Here is a 21409-nt window from a genome sequence, read left to right on the forward strand (position 1 = left end):
TACACGATATTTATTAAACAATATTATTTATTCAGTGGGACGGCTGGTGGTGTATTGATAGCGGCGCCGATCAAGGGGCCTTCGCAATCCCAATCCGATCCGTACGCAGGTACTACCTGGGCACGGGTAAAAATAAATCAAAGAAAACCAAAAATTGCAGGTCGAACCTGGTGGTGGTTGTGCCAACAAAGGAAGGAACTCTGTCAGCACGCTGTCCTAGTTTCCTAGCATGCCTATTGTTAAAATGACTACCGATGCAATTACAGATCCTTAGCAGAAAAAAGTGACATGCTCGGATTTTACGCATTTATTTGTTATTATTTTAACGACAACCATGCCAACCCCTTCCCAGAAACTGCAACCCTCACACAAAACCATCACACGTGACATACGTGCATTCCTATTAATTTCACCTTTCTGGGATCTAGCGGTATGTGTCAGTAGAAAAAAATAATATCTGGTGTGATGTTAGACAAAAGAAACAAATATTACGGTAGCATGACACGACTCCTTGTTCATGTGCCACCGATTAAAACCAGCATAAGCAATCTAAATGCGTGAAAACAACCTTCAATAACACCAATAGAAGCAAAACCTAACAAAAACAAACCCGTACTAAAAGGACAACCGGTGATGATGTTATCATCACGATGCTGATGTCGGTGAAGGCAATTCAGCAAACCACGACGATAAAGTACTACCAGCTAGAACTATCCTGCCCTCCCATCTCAGCTAACACGTAGATGCATGGGGCGTTATGGGAGTAACAAAAAAAAAATGATTCCACCAGTCGTTAAAAAAATCACCCTGAACAAAACATAACGGCAAGAGCAACACAAAAAAAGGAAACACCTTCAATATAACCTTTTCGTACGTACCATCATACCTACTTCGTACGAAGGTGCATTCGCGTTCGTTTCTTTGTCGAATGTGCACTTGAGAGTACGCGCACGCCGTACATATGGCTACGGGCATAGTAGATACGTTGCAATTGCATAGTCGGTAACCGAAGGTAAAAAAGAAGTGCAACAGGCATGCCGCGCGCAATGCAATGCACTGCACTTGCAAAACGGGAACGACGACGACGGCGGCGACAACAAGTTGCAACGGCATCATCGGGTGTTCTCTTGGTAAAGCAGGGGCGAACGAAAGGGGTGCCGCGACACGCGAAGTGTTTTCATTCATCGCGAGACCCAGAAGGAAACGGTACGGAGGATTTTCATTCATAAGTTCTTCTCTCATCGCGTACATATGGTCTCCCGAGTATACGAGTGGGGTTTTGTGCTCTTGTATGTGCTCTTGCTCCTGTTCGTGTGCCCCAATGCCCTTTCGCATCCCTTCGGCCCTTTCTCTGTGCCCATATAGCACACGACGCCGTAGAACAGAACGATGCTGCGATGAGAAGATTTTTTTGCGCTTCCTACTCGCAAGTGCAAGCGTGCAGGCCCACGTGTGCAAATGCAATTGTCAATACTATCACTATTTTTAGACACGACCACCTACTTCCTAGAGAACGGGAGCGCTCTATTGCACGTTTTGAGCACTTTATCTATTGCAGTCTCTTGTTCGCGCGCTCTCTATCTCTCCCTCGGCGGTCGTGCTTTCTCAGTATGCATTGAATGCATCTAATCGATGCAATTGGCTCACTGCAAAACTGAAGATTTCAGTTCGCAGCAAGAACACGAACGCACTGATTATGACAAATGATTGGAATTTTAGCATCAAATAAACACATTCATTTTTAATTTCGTGGGCCTCAACCGTCAGGAATTTGAAGAACACTGAAAACGGAAATAGTACCTTTGGACATAATTAGGAATAACCATAACTGTAACAATCCGAAAGATGGAAGGCTAGTTATAGCGAATTGAACAGCAACTGCAGTGGGCCGTTCATCAGCTGCAGTGCCAGTTCAATGGGACGGCTGCAAAACCGGAATAATGGAAAAATCGGTTAATGTAACCATGCACGAAGGACCGAGTAGGGACAACAATCACATTATTTTCAAGGATGCTTTACCGTTAGCGGAATGCATCCAAGCACGGCTAAAATATAAACCGTATTGTGAGACGTACTGTACAGGTTTGGCAATATTATATATTTATTTTTCATTAATAATTCTACAACTGTATATCTACAACTACAATATCTTCAACTTTACATTGCATACATACATAAGGTACTTCATTTCCCTCTTCAAGCAACGTTAGAAGTAGTAAAGATTTGATTTAGAGTTAAATGTTTGGCTTAGTATTTTAATTTGGATTTGGAGTATAATTTATAGACAGACAATTTACAACTAGCAAAGTAGATAGCGTAAACGTCACTGTTTATATGTTTACATATTAAGAATTGCAACAAATAATGTTAGAATGATCTTTTGTGACCAGAGTATAATCATTAAGTGTTAATAGAGCTTAGGGCATGGTGAAAATTAAAAAAATGACAGACCTTATACATGTTTAGGAAACCGAGCCGTAGTACGATCTTACTTTTATTGACCCTTCCTGGCTGCTGGGTAAAATCCACACGTTTACCACTGGCGCGTGGCGCGTGTCCTAGTTATAATTTCATAATGATCATAATCATAATATCATAATGATAATGCAGTAATCTGTAGATATAAAGTCATGGTCATTGCCACTTACTTATAGAAGGTAAAATCATCTCGGTGTAGCGTGCGTTTGCAGCAGCGATCTTGAAGCCTATCAAAATTATGGAAACACTCTTGTATGCATGTTCACTGTCACTATGCGTGTGCAAAACGCAACGCCAGCAAAATTAAATCGCACCCGCGTGCATAGCCTGGATGACCCGACCACATACCATCATTGGTTCGGGGACTGGTGTTGGTGCTATCGAAAGAGTGTTTCCCTTTTTTGTATTGAACAGTAGGCACTCATAAAGCACGTTTGCTCTTGATGCAGTAGAACCTAATTTTTAACACAAATATTTACATTCGTCTTGTTTGAGCCATTAACCAGGGGCAGGGCATGGTGTGAACCCCTGCAATCTGGTCAATGAACGGGCGCGTTTTCGACCACACTAACTATACATGCGCATGCTAATTGAACTAAAATATCACCCCGATCATGTATCAACCAACCGCCTTGTTTTGTTACGTGCTGCCCACAATGACTAACTGTCTAAAACAAATTCACACAACAAAGAGGACAAATTAATCAGGGCTTCGTAGGCATTATTTTGTAACGTTTGTTGCAAAGTATCTGCTCATTTTCCCGTGTTTTTTTAGTGTGTTCATTTTCTATTAAAAAAATATTTTTAATTCCCATTTCCACATACATGTGCAGTTTTTGGATGCATTGGCATTTCGGATTGGTTTTAGCTCCCTCCTTCGCCCAACAAAAAGCAGGTTTTGCAAAACAAAATTTTGTTTGCCATTCTATTCACTATTGACGATATTGACGAAAGCTTGTTTTTTTCGAGCTAAAGCAGGAAAATTTATAAACTTTAGAAATTGCGCTTAAAAATAATCAATCCCGGCCAATCTCAATACAACCCTGAGTAAATTATCGGTTGGACATAGAGCCACTCATTAGTTCCCGTAGCGCTCGTCGTTGCCGAAAAAATCCAAAACCTCAAAATGTTTATTCACTAACTGTAGAAAAAAAGGTCAAAGGTTTACAAACTTAGCGAATGCTTAACGTAAATAGTTTTTGGAGCTGGTATACATGGGCAACCATGTATGATGCGAGCCCTCGAAGCAGCGAATGTTATGGAAGGCAACTAGATTCTACAGCTCGGCAGGAGGGTAAATATTGTGCTTTACATATCCAAATAACACATTTTGCAACTACAATCATAAAGTAAATTTTCCAAGAATTTCACATTGGGACAATAAGCAGGGTAAATTGCAGCACTCCAGTGCAACATTTTGAAAAGAGCCCTAATTTTGGGGAACAATTATGTGGCTCTGTGCGTTTTAATTGCGCTAGGAACTAATTGTCGTGGTATGGAACAAAAAAAGAATGAAAACTAAAGAATGTACATACAAAACATCCGCTTACCTTTGCTACTGCATAGACGAAACTTCACTCTAATATTCGGCACCTATCGTGGCTTAGGTGTTTAGGGGGGTTCTAGAACACTTGTGTATAATGACACCGATTGTAATAAATTAACACTATTGTTAAAAACTATGTCGATGTGCACTTGTACAAATTGTGCAGTCTAACGTTCAAAAGGGCGTTAGATAATTGGTGCTGCAAAGCACAACACTCCGTACGCAGGACAACTTGTACACGTATTAGCATTTGTGGTGAAGCACATGGTTCCTTGTCACCATGGCCATTCACCAAACGATCATCGTGTGTAACCGCAATTCACCAGCTATATTTATTACTCTTCACTTCATCACCACGACAGCGCGAAAGAGTGTGAGAGTCGCCGTTTCTTGTGCTTTTATCAAATTACAATTAGGAGCCCAGCAGCAAGTTCTACGTTTACAGTTCAGGCTGTCCTTCTGGTACGATTCACTCACCCACACAGTCAGAACGGCAAAGAGCAACAGTTTGTTTCTGACTTGCGCGGTAAAATGTATTCAGAACCACCACGTGCCACCGATCTTACTTGCGAATGCTCAACGTATCGCTACGGCGCACTTGGAATGAATCGCTGCCGGTACACTTTTTCTTATGTCACAGACGCACACTCACATACATTTAGGGATAAATATATGAGCTAAATGCACTAAACAGGCCGGCCGCTAAAACACATCAGTACACATCGAATCTCAAGATGACTGCTTGCTGACGCTACAGATCAGGTATTGCACTGGATTTCATCACTGCAAAATTAAGAAAGAAGGAAGACAGGGAATGGCATTAGGCATAATCACTTTGCAAAAGAGTTGTTGAACAGTTAACACTGAACTGAGATAAATTACACTGAAACTGTAATTTACTTAATTCAATTTTAGTAGAACACTTATCAAAAGTCAACAACATCCACTGCAGTAAAAATCAAGTATTAGGTGAAGGAAAAGTATAACGAATTAAACGTCTTACAAGGAGTTCCAAAAGAGGTGCTCTCAGATATAAACTGTTAACTGCGATTAAAACTGCTCGTTCTAAGCACCAATGAGCTCCAATTACACATTTTATTCATTCACATTGATGACATCAATTGTCAAACACTTTTTGTTCACTGTTTAAATAGAACAATTTTGTCTGTTATCTTGCACGAATGGCACAATTATGACAATGTTTTCTTAAAATTTCACTCATTTCTCGCAAATTACTTCAACGGTTTTCTATATCCACTGCCTAATTTCAACCATGCTCGTATGTGTCGACACATTGTCATTTGTTCTGCCACAAAACATTTGGAAGCGTCTTCCAATTTTTCGAGCAAATAAGCTACGAGAACAAATAATTCGGAGAAAAGAAAATTACACCACAAGTGAATAAAAAAAATCAGCAACCTTCACAAAAGCACAGTAAAAAGAGCGAAAATGCAAATTGCAGTGGACACCAAAAGCTACAGAAAAAAGGCGCACCACACCGCACAACCAGAGCACACTAAATGAGCAGTGCAATCCGTAACTGAGGCGGGACGAATAATGGCACACGCACCTAAAACAGCCAGTCAGCCAGTTTGCTAGCCTGTTGTTGTACTGTTGCAGCGGCGTGTTGCACCGGACGCAGGAAGCTGCCGAATTGGGGTCCTCTGAAATGCTGTCCCAAAAAAAGAAAGACACGGCGTGCTAAAAAAGAAGCGAGACAACGCACAAACAGAGACGCAACAACAAAATAAAAGAGCAGCACACAAAAATTGCAACACACCACTACAAATGCGGGCCCGCGCACGCCCGAACCGAGTGGACAACAACCAGCAGTACCACCAAGCGACCGCCGAAAAAAGTGAAGAATGAAGCAAACCAGCCACCATCAGGCCAAAAGAATATACTTCGCGCCGCGTGCAAAAAAAAACATATAATAAAATCAAGGTAATCGGCGACGCCATGTGATGAGTGCGTTTATGTGTGTGTGTGTGTGTGTGTGTGTGTGTGTGTGTGTGTGTGTGTGTGTGTGTGTGTGTGTGTGTGTGTGTGTGTGTGTGTGTGTGTGTGTGTGTGTGTGTGTGTGTGTGTGTGTGTGTGTGTGTGTGTGTGTGTGTGTGTGTGTGTGTGTGTGTGTGTGTGTGTGTGTGTGTGTGTGTGTGTGTGTGTGTGTGTGTGTGTGTGTGTGTGTGTGTGTGTGTATGTGCATGGACCCCCGAACGCGGGCAGGCGTTTATGTATGTATGAAGATGCCTTTGCTGCGCTGCTTGTTGCACTATTTTGCCAACCAAAATGACCCAAGGGAATAGCACAACCCCGATCGGGCGTGGAAGCGAGACGGCATGAAACCGGAGTGCGCTACCCAAAGTGCCTCGATCGTCCCCAAAACAGCGTCACTACCGCTGCCAAACGATGACTAGCGCGATATGATGAAGGAAGGCACATATCCACACACACATACACGCACAACCTGCTGCTGTTGGAGGCAAGACGACGCAATGCACCGCACTACCCCAAACTACCTCTTGTGCACTCGCCATGGGCTCTCCACATCCCTTAAGCTGCAGCTGCAGAGGAAGTGTGCGAAAGGTCTAGGAGCGAGGGATGGGAGATTGGAAGCGGTTTGAAGACGTAGGGACGGAGGTGCAGTGGACCAGGGAGCCCCTAGTAGAGCGCACACAAGAAGAAAGGAACAGAAGCAACGCCGAAAAAGTGCAACACCACCACCACCACCAGAAAAGGTCTAGCGAATACCCAAATTCGCCTGCGAGACGATGGAGATGATCGAGGCAGAGGTGAGGTTTCCAAATTCGCGCGCGCACACACGTTTAAGCGGCGCGCACGTACAGGGTTTTAGCGAGAGAGGGTGTGAAAAAGGAGGGTCAGGAAACGCAACGCGCGTTCCGAAATTCAAGCGAGACAGTGATAGACAGCATTTCGGCCTTTTGGCAAAAATCGCAACGTGCATCATCATGCATCGGATTTAAAAAAAAGGGTGTGCGCGGTCAGAACGGCGGAAGGAGGACATTAGGCACAAAAAAGCAAGGGAAAAATGACGGTTCGGTCAGTAGCGATCGTAGACGATCTTTGGGAACAGCATTTTGGGCAGCGTTATAGGAAGTTATATGTGTGTGTTTGAATGAGAATTCGAACGAAACGAGAAGAAAGAATAGAATCAAAATTGTGACAGTATTACATTATTCTGCGTCCTTTCTCTTTGCAAAATATCTCTCCAAATAAGCGCGCGGAGGGTTGATGCAAAATTATCACAATGTACGGACGAAAACATATGCCAGGGCATGATCATAGAACATCTCAGTTCGAGAACAGTTCGCGGAGATCGCAGAATTATAGAAGGGACTCGTATAAACTGGAATGTGTTGAGATAAAATTTTTTAACTACAACTAAACCACGTTTGTTGCACCGAAAAGAATTACAGAAGCAGAAAGAAAACAGGTAACAACCCCTGAGATAGGTTAGTTTGCAAGACAACCCTGAGATACGTTGGCGTAGAAATATTCAATTGGTAGGGACAAAACGCACCGATAGCCATCAGCAAACAAACAAATGTGCCGAAACCAAACTCCCCAAAAAGTACGCAATCTCCAAACACAATATACATAGAAAACGGCAACAAGCAAATTAACTCACTCTATCCAATATGGCAAGAAAATTCACACACCGCACACTGCGATGCATACGTGCTGTGCCGTTGTGTATACGTGACGAGAGCGATTTGCTAGACTTGTTCTCCCGTTCGCCAATCGTCCATCGATCTTCTTCTTATCGCGCAAAAAAAAACGCATACCAGCCGGCGGCCCCTTGTTTTTCTTTTCGGCACTTCTGTTCTGCTGCGTTGCAATAGAGGTAACGCGCAGCTCGAGATGCGCTCAGTGCGTTCGTTGTTTGGTTAGGGGTGTCGTAGCACTCAACCCTACTCACCACTGTTGCGTGGTGGATTTGGTGAATACAGGGGTTTTGGGTTCGAGTGGGAAAGTGTTTAACTATCTGTGGATTCCTTTCAAGTTTAGCTAGTGCTTCTCAATTTCTGAACCTTTCGTGCTTCTAAAAAAAACTTTGTAGGTAATTATTTCAACTTGCAAAAGTTGCAATAATGCAAATCACAGTTCAATTTAAACAGAATTCAGAAATGTTGTTGTTGTTGTCAAATATTAGAGAGGCTTTGGCTTTGGGCTTTGGAGGCTCGGAGAGGCTAAGAGAGAGAATCCAGGAATGGTTAAAACTATACCAGTTTCACTCAAAGCCCCTATAACTTAAAAAGTTGTATCTCAACACATTCCAGTTTATCTTGAGAAGTTTCCAGAACGTTATCACCGCAACTCAAAAACCTTGTAATATGCCACACCACGCTACAAAGCCGCGCATAGTGGCTAGTAACCGACAAGCGCCCGTGATTGTGTGTACACTGCGCTCAACTTAAGACAACTTCCTCTCTGTTGCTGCGCTGTGAAAATGTAGGACGCCAGTATTCACATGACACGAGATAATTAAACATAACATCTTCTCAGGAGAAAATGGGACAACACGGGGTGAACTTTCATGAATGTTTGAATTTTTGAGGCCTTGTTTCTATTGAGCTTGTATTACACTAGTCCGGTGGTGTTCGAGTGTGGTTCGATGACATTAACGATACTTGACGCACTTATCTGAATTTTGGGCTATTTTATTAACATCGGTTATTTTCAAACTTACCCTATGGAGTATTATGTCCTAAATAATAAATGCACTGCAAACGACTTGTCAAATGCTACCCCTAAATGACAAAGACGAACAGTGAACGGAACTGCACACGACAATTACGCCATCCTGACTAACGTGCGACCACTCGGAACGGTTTCTTGTTTTCGTCTAAACCGCTACGTAGCACAATTTGCACCAATACAAAAACACGTACGCATATACACATTACATTTCATCGGTATGTGCATCGCGGCAAGGACATGATCAAAGAAGGTGGAGGGAAATTGTGGCACTAATGCAATCCCGAAAAAATACATAACTAAAAATCCCCGATCGAAACATGCAACCGTATGAGATGAAAAGAAGAGCGAGCGAGATGGTACGATATACGCAATGAAAATAATGATCATTTAGTTGTTGCATGTAGGGAACCCTTTATGAGTGGGGCCTAGGAGACGTGGGGGCAGCTGGCGAAAATGCACTCAAAAAGGATAAAACTAGGATGAAATCGTTAAGCAGCACAGCACAGTGAATGCAGTTCGAGTGAGTAGGATAAAATGTGCAACAACTCCCATCCATCTCTCATCCCAATCTGCCTCTAACCCGGCTATATGTCAAGCGTAATGTGCATTAAACCTTTTGGAATATGTGGAAGAATGAGCGAAAGAAGCATAAAATGCGATAAAATAGATTCTAAAAAATGGAAAAGGAGAGCTAATCCAGCAGGCATACAAAAATATAGCCTAGGGGGGAAATCAGCTAAAACAGAAATAAAACTAAAACACATATCAATATAAGAAGAAGAAAAAACGGTGTGCGGAAAATGAGTAAAGCAAATTACACAAATATAAAACAAAACAAATAAACTCAAAAACAGAAACAGATCCACAAATCATATAGATGCAACTACACACAAGATAAACTCTGCTCGCTAACCATTTTTTCTGCCCACCCAAACATGAATCCATCGGAATGGGACGCGTCAAAACGACAAACAAAAAAAAAACAAAAAAAAAAAACAAGCGCCAACTCGTTCGCATAATGCAATTCAGGCTTATTTCATTGTTATGTTTTGCATCCTTTCTACGTACAACGATCGACCTTGTGCCAGGCTGAAGCCCTCCTGCTCTGACGGTTGTTATAATTTTTCGGATATTATATATTATTATATAGATTGACCCCTCGCCACATGTGTTGTTGCTACTGCCGAATAGCACAAAACTGCAATCTTTTTTTATTCCCAAGTGTACGCCGATGCACTTTACATTAGTTCTGCTCATTCGCTTCGTTGTTTTGTTTTAATTTTATATTTTTTTACAAAAAAGGGGAAAAGCAATCTCGCTCTCCATGTTTTTTCATTGTTTATAATTTTCGCTCCTTTCTTGTTTCGCTTACAATCATTCTCACCTGCGGCGAGATGTGAGGCATGCATTTTTCTCCCCACTACATTCCGCCCCTTCCGCACCTTTTCCCCTTCGTGTATGTTCTGTTTGAGAGGATTGATGCTCTAAAAATATCAACGCGTTGATAGCAGCAACCAACAACCAAACCGAACTATAATGGTGTGGGTAAAAGAGAACAACATACAATAAACGTAAAAAAAAACTGCATCCCAGGTTTCCTCTCACATCATTATAAAAATTTCGTTGGTTAAAAAATCAATTGCATCCTCCGGTCCGGTTTGCATCCTCTATGACTCCGACCGTCGATGCATTTTATGTTTCGGGTGCTGCACATTTTATGTTTCGGTCATTGTCACTATCCACCGTATTCGTACCCCATCGCCATTCGGTTCTTCCCCATTCTTCGACGCTACTTGGTGTAAAAAAATGGAAAATCGCTTTAGTCTATCTTTTTCGAGCATTCATTATTGGTTCTATTGCTTCGTTTCGCATGTTTGGGCAATTGGGTACGGGTTTTGTCCAACCCCCGGGCCTCCTTAATGTGTCTCGTTTTTACACTATTGTAAACTCATCTATTGCAAACGTTTCATAAACACCCAATCAATCGTTCCATGAGCGCAAAAGTGATATCTATGTAACAGGGCTGAAAAAACCCTAGAATATAGTTAAGTTGAATCTAATCCTTCATTTGAGCATTTTGTTTTTTGTTACAATTCTTTTCTTAAGTTAACATAGACTGAGGTATGATGAAGAACTCTCGTTATTTCTATTTTAGTTATTTTCCATCGACCTTTAAAAAAACTATGACCCGAAGAGAAACAAAAATTGTTGAGAATAACTCACCAACCCCTAAAATTATACACCTCGCCATTAATCCTCTTCGATTAAAAAGTAGAAAAAGGCTGAATCATAAAAAACGAACTAATTTGGCAATGTCTTCATCTATCACACTATATACACTATATATCCTATATCTAGAAATACACTATATATCCTGTATCTTATACATGTAGGATATATGTATATAAATATATATATATATATATATTATAAATACATATATATGTATGTGATATTATAAATACATTTATATACATAAAGGAAGAGGAGACAGGGCCAAAAATTACATCTGCACAATTGTGTGCATAACGTTGAAAGATAATGAGCAAGAAATAACTGAAAACAGCGAACCTAGTGCACCGAACCAAAGTGAAACTAGACGGAGAGGCAAAATAAGCCGAAATAAAAAACACCCCCTCCCCCTACACGACACACACACACGCGCGCTCCCTGTTGAACAAAGACGTACGCACAAAATGAAAACAAAAAAAAAAACAAATCACTTGCTCACACATTGACACCGTATGTGTGCATGGTGCCCCATATCCGCGCAAAGGGTGTACTTTTTTTGGAACGATGTAGGATGGTGGGATTTTGGTGATTTTTTTTCGGTGTATGCATTTGTTTTGTCGCAGCAACAGTAGGGTTGGGGAGTAGGTATGGTGATTGTGGCGTGACGTGCGGTATTGAGTAGAAAAAGAGATGATAATCAGCTCCAACGAGTAAAAAAGAATAGCACTTATATATACATACACACACATACACACCCACAGCCTGCTAGACAGTAAGTGTTGGACAAACCCTCAAAAGGGAGGAAGTGGCGTGGCGGAGCTATAGTGTATGGCATCGCCTACTGTGCAGCGTGCATATCTGCAAACGCACATGTTTGCGTATGTGTGGGTGGTTATTTGGGGGGCATTGGAGGTATTGCAGTTAATCAGGGAGCGCATGTTGGATGGTGCAGATATGCGTGGCGGTGCAGTTGCTGTGGAAGTGCAAATAATTTGAGAGGGTGGTAACATTTCGGGCCGAGCCTCATCTATGAAACTGGGTGGCATGGGTGCAGTGCTCACAGGGAGTAGCAGTTTTTGAGGGGTTTTGAAGCATAAAAATAAATATTATTTTATAGCATTGACAATCAGCGGATTTCATTCAACGAACAGTAACAAAAAGTTATTGTTGGAAAAAATGAAGTTAATTAAATTAAACGAAATGGAAGTTAATACTGTTTTTCATGTATGTTTAGGCAACATGCGTGTGGTATTTGTTTATATGTTTTTCGTAGTAATATAATCTTATCTACACCGTGAAATATGGTGTTTCCGCCCGATATGGTCAATGTGGCTCTATTATATCTAAATGAGATGTAGCTTTCAAGGGATAATTCTGGAGGTTTTACATATTATTCAACACAATCTTACTATCTAAAGAAATGGAAGAGCAGAGCTCTAAGCAGGCCAAACATAAATATTAGCCTAAAGTGCAGCAAAATAGAATGATGAAGATCCAGGACGACATAGCATTTTCGGTTCCTTTCGAGAATAAAGAAATCGACTAAATGGCGAAGAAATACATGGACAAGGTGAACGGTTTTACGCGAAAGTGCTAGATACTTAAGTATGTCTTATCTGACCACTGACAAAACTAGGGTCTCATTGCATCTGTGGCTAACCGGGCTGGTATTGAACATTAATAGTTCACAATGCACTGCAGTGCGCCAGTGTTGGTATCTGTTTTTCAGGATCGAAGCCTGCAAAGATCTAGGGGAGCGACCTGCATCGAAACACCGCGGGTACTGCCACTTTTCGTTAAGTATGGCCCGAAACCAGATGCGCTCGGTTTTTGAGAAGGGAGGGAGTTGGACTATAATTTGGCGACTTTGTCCCCAGCGTATAGGATATAAGCCTGAACAGAACACAAAACGCTTCGAACGAGAGAATGAAGGGAACACGTAATATACAGATCGGGCAAAAGTTAACGCATACACCCGAAACAACTGCAACCAACTCCCAAAAACTGATACGTTGATGTATTCCTTCTTCTTATGCTCGCATTTTCGTTCTTCGCGTACTTCACCTATTTGCCATCTCGCTCATATTTGGGCAGTTGCATTTGTTATCTCTTCTATCCTGTTCTACTGCACAATGTAACACGCGATGGGTGTGGATGCATTTAAGAATCCTACGTCCACCACTCTATCTACCACTTTCACGCTACGTGAATAGTGGCTTCATTATATTATAAAATTAATTTGATCGCCAGTTTATATCTGTTGTAGAAATTTCTAATTTTCTATTAAACAATACAAGAGAGAATTACAAAAAAGAAATAATAAGAGAGCAATTTGTTGTTAATATTGTCCAGTGCGAAAAGTGCAAACAAATGAACCAAGTTAAAAGAAAAACCAAAATTAAGAAGAATAACGCACATTAGTTTGCGAAACCAGTTTCGTGATCCTTTTATTTATCTCACACACAGAATACCTTTGCCCCTTCTCCCTCCACCCTCTTCGCCCACAGGTCGTATGCAGCGCATTCACTCAAACATCCACTCCCACTCTGCGAACCTGCCAAATACCACCAAAAACTGGTCACGGAACTGGGTGGGGAACTTAGAATTTCTTATCTCCGGGGGGGGCAAAACCAACGCATGCAGTAGTGAGGAGATTCTGATGAGCAACGAAAAGGAAAGAAAACATCTACAAAAAACGCTATACGTGTGCAGCGGACAACTGGCTAGCAAAGTGCAATGAACTGTGGCCAAAAATAATGGTGCAAGATGATGGACGAATACAGCAGTGAAAACGCTTGCTAGAGATGATGTGGTTAGAATCAACCATAAAACGGATTGTTTATCACTTTCGCGCGGATCAACAATGGTGGTGGTTTGTGCTGATGTTTGTACTGAAAGCTCTCTTGGTATGCTGAAGATAACAGTGCTTAAAAGCAAACAGTCGAAATTGGCAGAATCTAATTAAATTAATCGAAATCTTTGTGATTGGTGCGTTGTTTGCGCTGTTTGTGATTAGTACCGATTGAACTAGCAAACATTGTATTGGATTAACATTTCGAGGGATTTTTCCATATTTTTAAATTAATAAGTACGAGTTTGTTTTCGTGTTATAGACATATTATCACTTAGATCGTAAACTTAACATTTGCTCATAATTGTTGAAATTTATATAGAAGGCTCCCCTAACCCAGTACAATCAGAAAAATCGTACCAAAAAACCACGCTTTCTCTGTACATGCAGACAACCTAAAAGGATTTTAGGCGCTGGGTCGTCCGGTGTCATTCTCATGACGTGACCTGCCCACCGAAGCCTGACGAGTTTAATACGCTGTACGACAGTGAGCTGGTCGTAGTAGCGTGTGTTGTTTTCCGCAAATAGGGGGTCAAAAATGCTTCTAAGCATATTCCTCTCGAGCTATCGGCTTACAGAGTTTCATTTGTTTTGGATAAGTCCATATCTCAGAGGCGTATTTGAATGCTGGAACTATATACATTCTACATAGTTGCAGCTTCGCTGGTAGTGACAGGTATTTTAAGTAGAGAAGTTTCCTCAGCCTGTAGCTTCCTGCAGCCTTTTGTACCAAAGAACGGTAAAATTTTGGACGACTTCGAAAGTGCGATCAGCTATTTGGACGTCAGTCCTGCGTAAGTTAGGATTTGTAAGGAGGCCCGTTGTTGGTGCCACCATCAATTTGGTGTTTGCTTCGTCAATCTCCAACTCGAAGTTTTCCGTCGCCTGCTCAATCCTGTGGTAGGGATCCGCTACGTAAAACTGTAAACCTATGATATCTATATTATCAGCGTATGTCGCTAGGTTGAAGAGAAGATTAGCTAGCCCATCACCTTAGCGCATACCCTTTTTTTGCATAGCCACCCGAAGTACTCCCGTGCGATGTGACCTATGAATAGTCGTGCGATGCGTTTGGCTGGCCAGTGGCCATGTCGCCTATGTCGCGATGATGCTATTGGCAACGTTCAGCAGTGCTGAGTGGACCAGTGGTACTTCTGCTGCTCCTATGACCACCCTCCATCAGAGCGGCCCTCCTCCAGGCATCAGAGCGGTCAAGACGGTTGTGATCCGTGTCGCCGTGTTGCAAACCGCTTCTAGATGGCGGCTAGAGCTCGATCCCCAGGTATTTCAGCAACTCTATCGAGATGATCGAGTAACCTCCCGTCTGTTGCTGTCCTTGCCACGAGATGTGGAGGTTGCAAAAGATCATGAATCCAGTCTTTTGATTGGCTAGTTTCAGTCCGACTCCTGCTATCCACCTCTCGATCCTAAGTTCGCTGTAGCATGAGAGTTGTTCTATTCCGTTGTCCTTCCCAGCAGGGTAAATGCTACGTCGTCCGCGAAACCATTGATATCTGCTCGTAGTCCGTCGATCGGTATTTATACAGATCATCGGTAGATCATCGTAGATGACCAAAACCTGTGGTACGCCTGTTGTTGCGCTATTATTCGAAATTATTCCTTCATCGTTTTCGTAATCCACAATCCGTCCTACAAAGTAGTGTCGCTGCATGGTCAATAGATAGATTCGGGATGCCCTTCCGATGCAACGCCCTATATACCCAAGCTATGCGATGCGATGCGTATGCGATGGGTATGCGATGATACAGGTTACCACTTAGGTATGCCGGATATGCGATGATACAGGTTAAATAGAAGTTCAGTAGGAGAGCCTATGGAACCTTCAAGAGGCTTCGGACTCCATTACAAAACTCTATAGCGCTTTTACCATGTAAAAATATTCATCAAACTACCAAATCATCGGGATACCCCAAATAATTCACCATAAATTATTTAGAACATTTTCGGGGCATCGGCAAATATAAGAGCTGTGTCAACAAAATGCTTGAGTTATGGATAATTCATGATTTATATATGATACTATGAACGATTGATAGCATGAACTTAGAACAATGATAAAATATGATAAGTCATAAGTGACAATGATAAGTGATTGTAATTCATATTGCTTGTAATGAGAAACGTGTTAATATTAGTTAAATTACTGCGTGCTGAAGGGTCTTTACGTAAATTAAATTCAAGTAACCACGTACACGAAATAAAAAAAGTAGTAAAGTAAAATATTTACATATTTCTAAAATACTGCTAAACATAACCAAACACATTATCATGCGAGTACAGAGTTCTCCAATTCATGTACAACGACTACTACCGAATGAAAATGGAGTCTCCTGGTACTTCATTCGAGCTTTGTTAAGGGTGCGGAGTAAATGCTTTTTCTTCGAATGGCTTAGTGCTAATTCGTATTGAATATGTAAATAATTTGCTCTTAGTATTTGCTATTGTATGCTTAGTACAAAGACTAATTTGAACAAATATTTGAACAAGCAATTTTGAACAAGCAATTTTTTTTTGAAATTGTAGTCTAAGGAATACATATTGTATATAAATATATATATATATATATATATATATATATATATATATATATATATATATATATATATATATATATATATATTTGACTATAAACATATTACATCTACTACTTTCTACCAAAAACTTTTGCTAAATAGTGCTCAACACTGACACTATTGGCACAATGGCAACATGGCACTAATGGCGTTTTAGCATCAAATGTAATATGTTTCAATATGTGTGCTTCCTTTGACTGGATATGCAAACTGTATGAATTGGGTTCTGGCACCTCAACCATCACGGATGGAAACCGAGTGGAAGCGATTATGCGATAGAAAATGCATTCATAGTGATGTGCATTTGTTCGAGCGTGACGGATTTTCGGCGTTGCAATGTTTCACCAAGTGTGCAACGGTTTGGAAATGGGCTGTTGATATGAGCATAAAATGAGATAGTTGGTCGACTCCGGTCATTTTGGGCCAACAGGCATTCGATTGGACTTGAAAGTAAATTTGATATACATGTAGTATCGTGTGGTAAAGCAAGGCAAAGAAGAGAGGGAAAGCAGGTAAAAAATAAAACATCAACGAACCAAAACAAAACTAAAAAATATCACCAAACCGAAACACAAAAAAGTATGATGAAATGCAACAAAACATAACTACATGCTGCAAAAAAAAGCACAGTGTGTCTGCATGTGTGCATTGGTGGTAAAGTGAGGCAACACAAAATCAAATAAAAAGAATCAAACATACGCATGGTAACTATAAAAAGTGCATACACACAAATGCAGTATGATCCAATAGAAATAAGGAAAAAAGAATTTAATCAGGTACAGTCCGTTCGGGTGGTAGCTGGGTAAGGTGTCTGTGAACGGAACAATAGCAAAAGCATCAAAAGCTGTTCAAAATTGCATGTGCATGGAGCATGGAAAGCCCTTGACCTCAACCATGTTTTACCCAACACTCCGCCTCTCTCCCATTATCCGCCCTAGTTAGCTTATGTGTGTGTGGAAAATGTTTGATATCACATAATAATTTGGTGGAGATTAAACCGAAGCGGCCGCTTCTGGTTTCCTGGCACTAACAGTCCTAGTGTTTGTGTTTGGTAGAATGGGTTTTTTTCTGACAGATTTTTTATTTTGTTTGCATCATTTTTGCTTTTAACTATGCCCATTCGAACAATCGACAGGATAATTGGAGTGGTTACGTGGGAAAGCAAATTTGCGAAGGGAAGGAAATCGAGGGAGCGCACTCCCTGTGCGCGTGTGCGTTTGGTGTCGTGTTCACGTCGGACATTTCCAGGTGAGATAAAAATTTTCGGAAAAACGCAAAATTTTAGTTATTTTTTCCATCCATTTCCTCCGCCCAATTTTGCTGGGGATGCCACCGTGAAACGCGTGGCAAAAGAAGATAAAACAAATCTGCAACTGCATTGCTCTCATTTACACAACCGGTGCCAAAAAAACACCGCTTGGTTGGTGGGGCATTTCAATTTGTTGCCGAATAGTCAAAGCGTTTGGGGAATGCTTTTGAGGATGAAAATTGGGGAGAGTTAAAAAAAAAGCAGCCCATAGTAAACCTCCACAGTGTGGGTGTGAAAGAGAACAACAAAAACACTTCGCTTCACTTTGACCTCCTACACGATCGCTCTGCATGCACACACCCACACACACACGCCAAGTCGTAAGTGCGTGGGTTTAGGGAAAAGCTTCGATTCGATGAAAATGAATAGACGAAATGATGAAACAACGGCAAAAGGTGAGCGGCGCTACAAAAAAAGACATTAAACAAAACAGATACAAAATGCAAAAAAATTGCAACGATGCGAGTGTCAAAAAAAGATAGTTAACATGTAAATTGTGGTATAAGCAGTTGCTAAAAGAGCAGGGTGACAAACACAGGGCAGGAAGAGAAAGAATGCGTGTAAATAAAATGAGAAAAATAGGGATGCAAAGTGGACAAAAAAATAGAAACGCATATAATATGATATGTAGAATGTTGGGGCATTTTTTTCTTTTTTCACTCTTCCCCTTCCAATTGCATAAGCTACATGTGTGCGTTTGGTTTTGTTTTGTTCTTTTTTATGCATTCCGACACACAGTTTCGGGTGTGTGAAGCCCCTCCATATATTTTTTTCAATGCTCTCTTGCCTAGGTATGGGTCAAACGATGGGTTGTCAAAGTATGCGCTATCAAATGCACTGCAATTGATTGTGCATTCTTGTTTTCGGCTATTATTCTCGTTTCATTTTTTCGATTAACTGATTATTGGGATTCTTTGCCCATTGGCCAGCATTGTCACTATAGCTTGGTTGGTGGACATATTTCTGAAAACAAAATAATCAGAGTACTAGCTAATCAACAATGGTCAGTACACTCAGGAGTGCAAAACATGCTTCAGTGTGCATTTGTTTGTGCAATTTGCATTTGTGTCTTAATGTGCAATTTGCACACTTTACTTCACATTTGCAAAATTTACTAAAAGAACGGAATTCAACGATCATGTAACTCCTGTGCTGATTGGTGATTGATTCTCAAACATACGAGTACAACCGAGATCATAGTTTTAAAAAAATGTCCACTTATGTCTTCTGCATGATCCCACCGTACATTGGAGAAAAAATGGAAAATAAAACAATATACACAAAAAACTTAAGAGCAAACAAAAAACAGATAGAGCTGGAGCAGGAACTAAACGCGGAAAAAGCGCTTCACCTAAATCGGTAGGATTGCAGTTGTGTTTGGTTTATTGAACAAGCCAATTGATACTAATGTTATTATTTGAATTGCTCTTTTTAGGTTTTACAAAAAAAGAAAAGTTTTTATGAGTAGAATGGGAAGTTTTATCCACACTTCCTAAACTTGTGCAATTGGAGATTAGTGTAACTGTTATTTTAGCATTATTTAATTGTTTCCGAAACAAAAAATCCACGCTCAATTTCGAGAGTGATCGTTTAAAAAAATAAAGCCTACAATATCTGTCACTGTACTCTAATATTATAACTTACATTTATAACAAAACCAATTGTTTTAAATAAAAGTAGCAATAGCAGGCTACGGTGACAGAGATTGTACGCTTTATTTTTATTTTACACGCTCGTTCTCTTTTCGTCTCATTATCGGACTAGCGAAAATATAATCTGGCAGGAGGCGTGCGATGAGACGATTGTGGTACCGACGACTGGGTGTCAAGTAGGCGACGAACTAATTGGGTGGTGGTTTTGCGTCCTTTTTCGTTCAATAGGTTTTTTTTATTTCGAAGCTGGTGATGGGAGTGGGGGATAGTGAATGGTTGGGTAAGGCTGGTGGGTGGAACATTGTCGGATGGTTTATGTTATTTTTCACGATGGAACGATATTTTGTGCATGCGTTAGTGCGTGTCTGGTGTATCGGAATGAGTGGCCAACGATGGGAAATGCAAGGTGTGCGGGTGTGAGGTGCAAAGAGGAAGGTGAGAGAATTTGGGAGGCATTTAATTTTTTATACTTGGCGATGTGTTGCAAGCTGTATGTGTGCGTGTTTTATTATGTTTTTTTTAGGGGGATTGCTTGCCTCCTGCCTCCTTATTTGATTTTGGCTTGCGTTTTTTATCTATTATATTTTTGGGGAAACATCGGAAAACTTCACTGAACTGGGGTCTGGAAATGGGTTTTGTTATGCATTTGCTTCTGTTGTTGCCTCTGATAGTGCTGGTTGTATATGTGTTTCCTTTTTTTGGTTTGTTTTGTTCTTTTATTTTAGCTATAATATTTAATTTTTTCTCTCGTTTTTCCCCATTGCAATCCCGAACTGGACCCCGTACTACTCTCGGAGGGAGGCATTTTCGGATAATTATATCCGCCCAAAAAATTCACATCTGCGCCACAATTCGTCAAGGTTTTGACCATGCCAGTAAGCCAGGCGTAAAGGGAAGGGAGAGAATGGGCGGTGAAGGATCTACCGCGGTACACATAGACGATGGGACTCAAATCAACAAACCGGACCCGTGAAAAACAAGGAAAAAACGGGGTGGCGCAGCCCAACATTATTTTTATGACCATTTGCTCTCCCGTTCCCGTTTGCTTTTTAGCCGACTGCTGCTGCTGCTGACGCACATAGGGTAACTAATTATAAATTTCATATTATGTACCGATTGCAGGTTGGGAAGGTTTCACGAGAGGGTTTAGAGAAGCTACAGTGCGTTGGAAAGGAACTCGGCAATTCGACAAACATCCCCCCTTTGCCAAGAGATCGCTTGCAAAAATGAAGCGCAACATGCCAACACGGAGCATCACCACGTCGCCTTTGTATTGAAACTTTTATTTTTCATCATTTTACCCTCCAAATGTTGCCCCTTCGTTTAAAACAAACGTTCAACAAGGTAGAATCCAAAAAATGAGTGGGACGACCATTGTGGTGTACCTAAAAATCTCTCAGCATAATAACAATAATAGCAGTAATAATGAAAGAACACCTACTGGTGCAAAATTTAATCTCTTTGCTCGCATCAAATGTGAAAAATAAAATTTTAACTATTCCTCAAAAACGACTCATCCAACCGTTAAGATGAGGATGGAAGGGAAGAAGGTGAACGATAAAGAAAGAGTAAGAGAGAAAGAGAGAGAGAGAGAGAGAGAGAGAGAGAGAGAGAGAGAGAGAGAGAGAGAGCGGAAAAAAGAAACCGGACCAGTTCCAGTTCGCATCCGTACCAACACCATTAAAATGGCTCAGTGCTGGTGGTGGTTGTTGCATTTTATGTTCATTTTTTTCCATTCTACCGCGTGGAACGCATTATTTTTCGTTAATGTTTGATTCCCTTTTTATACCCCGGTGCCCTTTTCTACGGGTGGCTTTAGCACACCGAGGCACGGGTAAAGGCTTTTTGGAAGTTTTCTATCTCTGTGTAAAAGGGAATACTGTAAGCAACTAAAAAAACACACACACAATCCCCCGAGAGGACAAAACGAAACAAGTGAAGCAAGAAAGATGAAATGCAATGCATAAAAAGAAAGCTCAAGAATAACGATGGATTTGATACGGCCAAAAGAAAAGGCAAATTTTG

The 21409-nt window shown here is 41.0% G+C and overlaps 1 protein-coding gene across 5 annotated transcripts in view; it reads right to left on the bottom strand.

The window, feature by feature from the left end:
* The window catches only part of LOC128297942 (broad-complex core protein), a 138355-nt gene that overhangs the window by 97771 nt on the left and 19175 nt on the right, over positions 1-21409 (bottom strand). Inside the window, exon 1 of one of the 5 annotated variants that reach the window (XM_053033659.1) lies at positions 4029-4039. The exons of the other annotated variants lie outside the window; for them this stretch is intronic. The gene's annotated coding sequence lies outside the window, so the exon portion shown is untranslated. Of the gene's footprint in view, positions 1-4028; positions 4040-21409 lie in introns of those variants that run through there. 5 annotated transcript variants of the gene reach the window in all.

This window comes from Anopheles moucheti, chromosome 2 (genome assembly GCF_943734755.1).
Source record: "Anopheles moucheti chromosome 2, idAnoMoucSN_F20_07, whole genome shotgun sequence".
NCBI classification, from domain to species: Eukaryota; Metazoa; Arthropoda; class Insecta; order Diptera; family Culicidae; genus Anopheles; species Anopheles moucheti.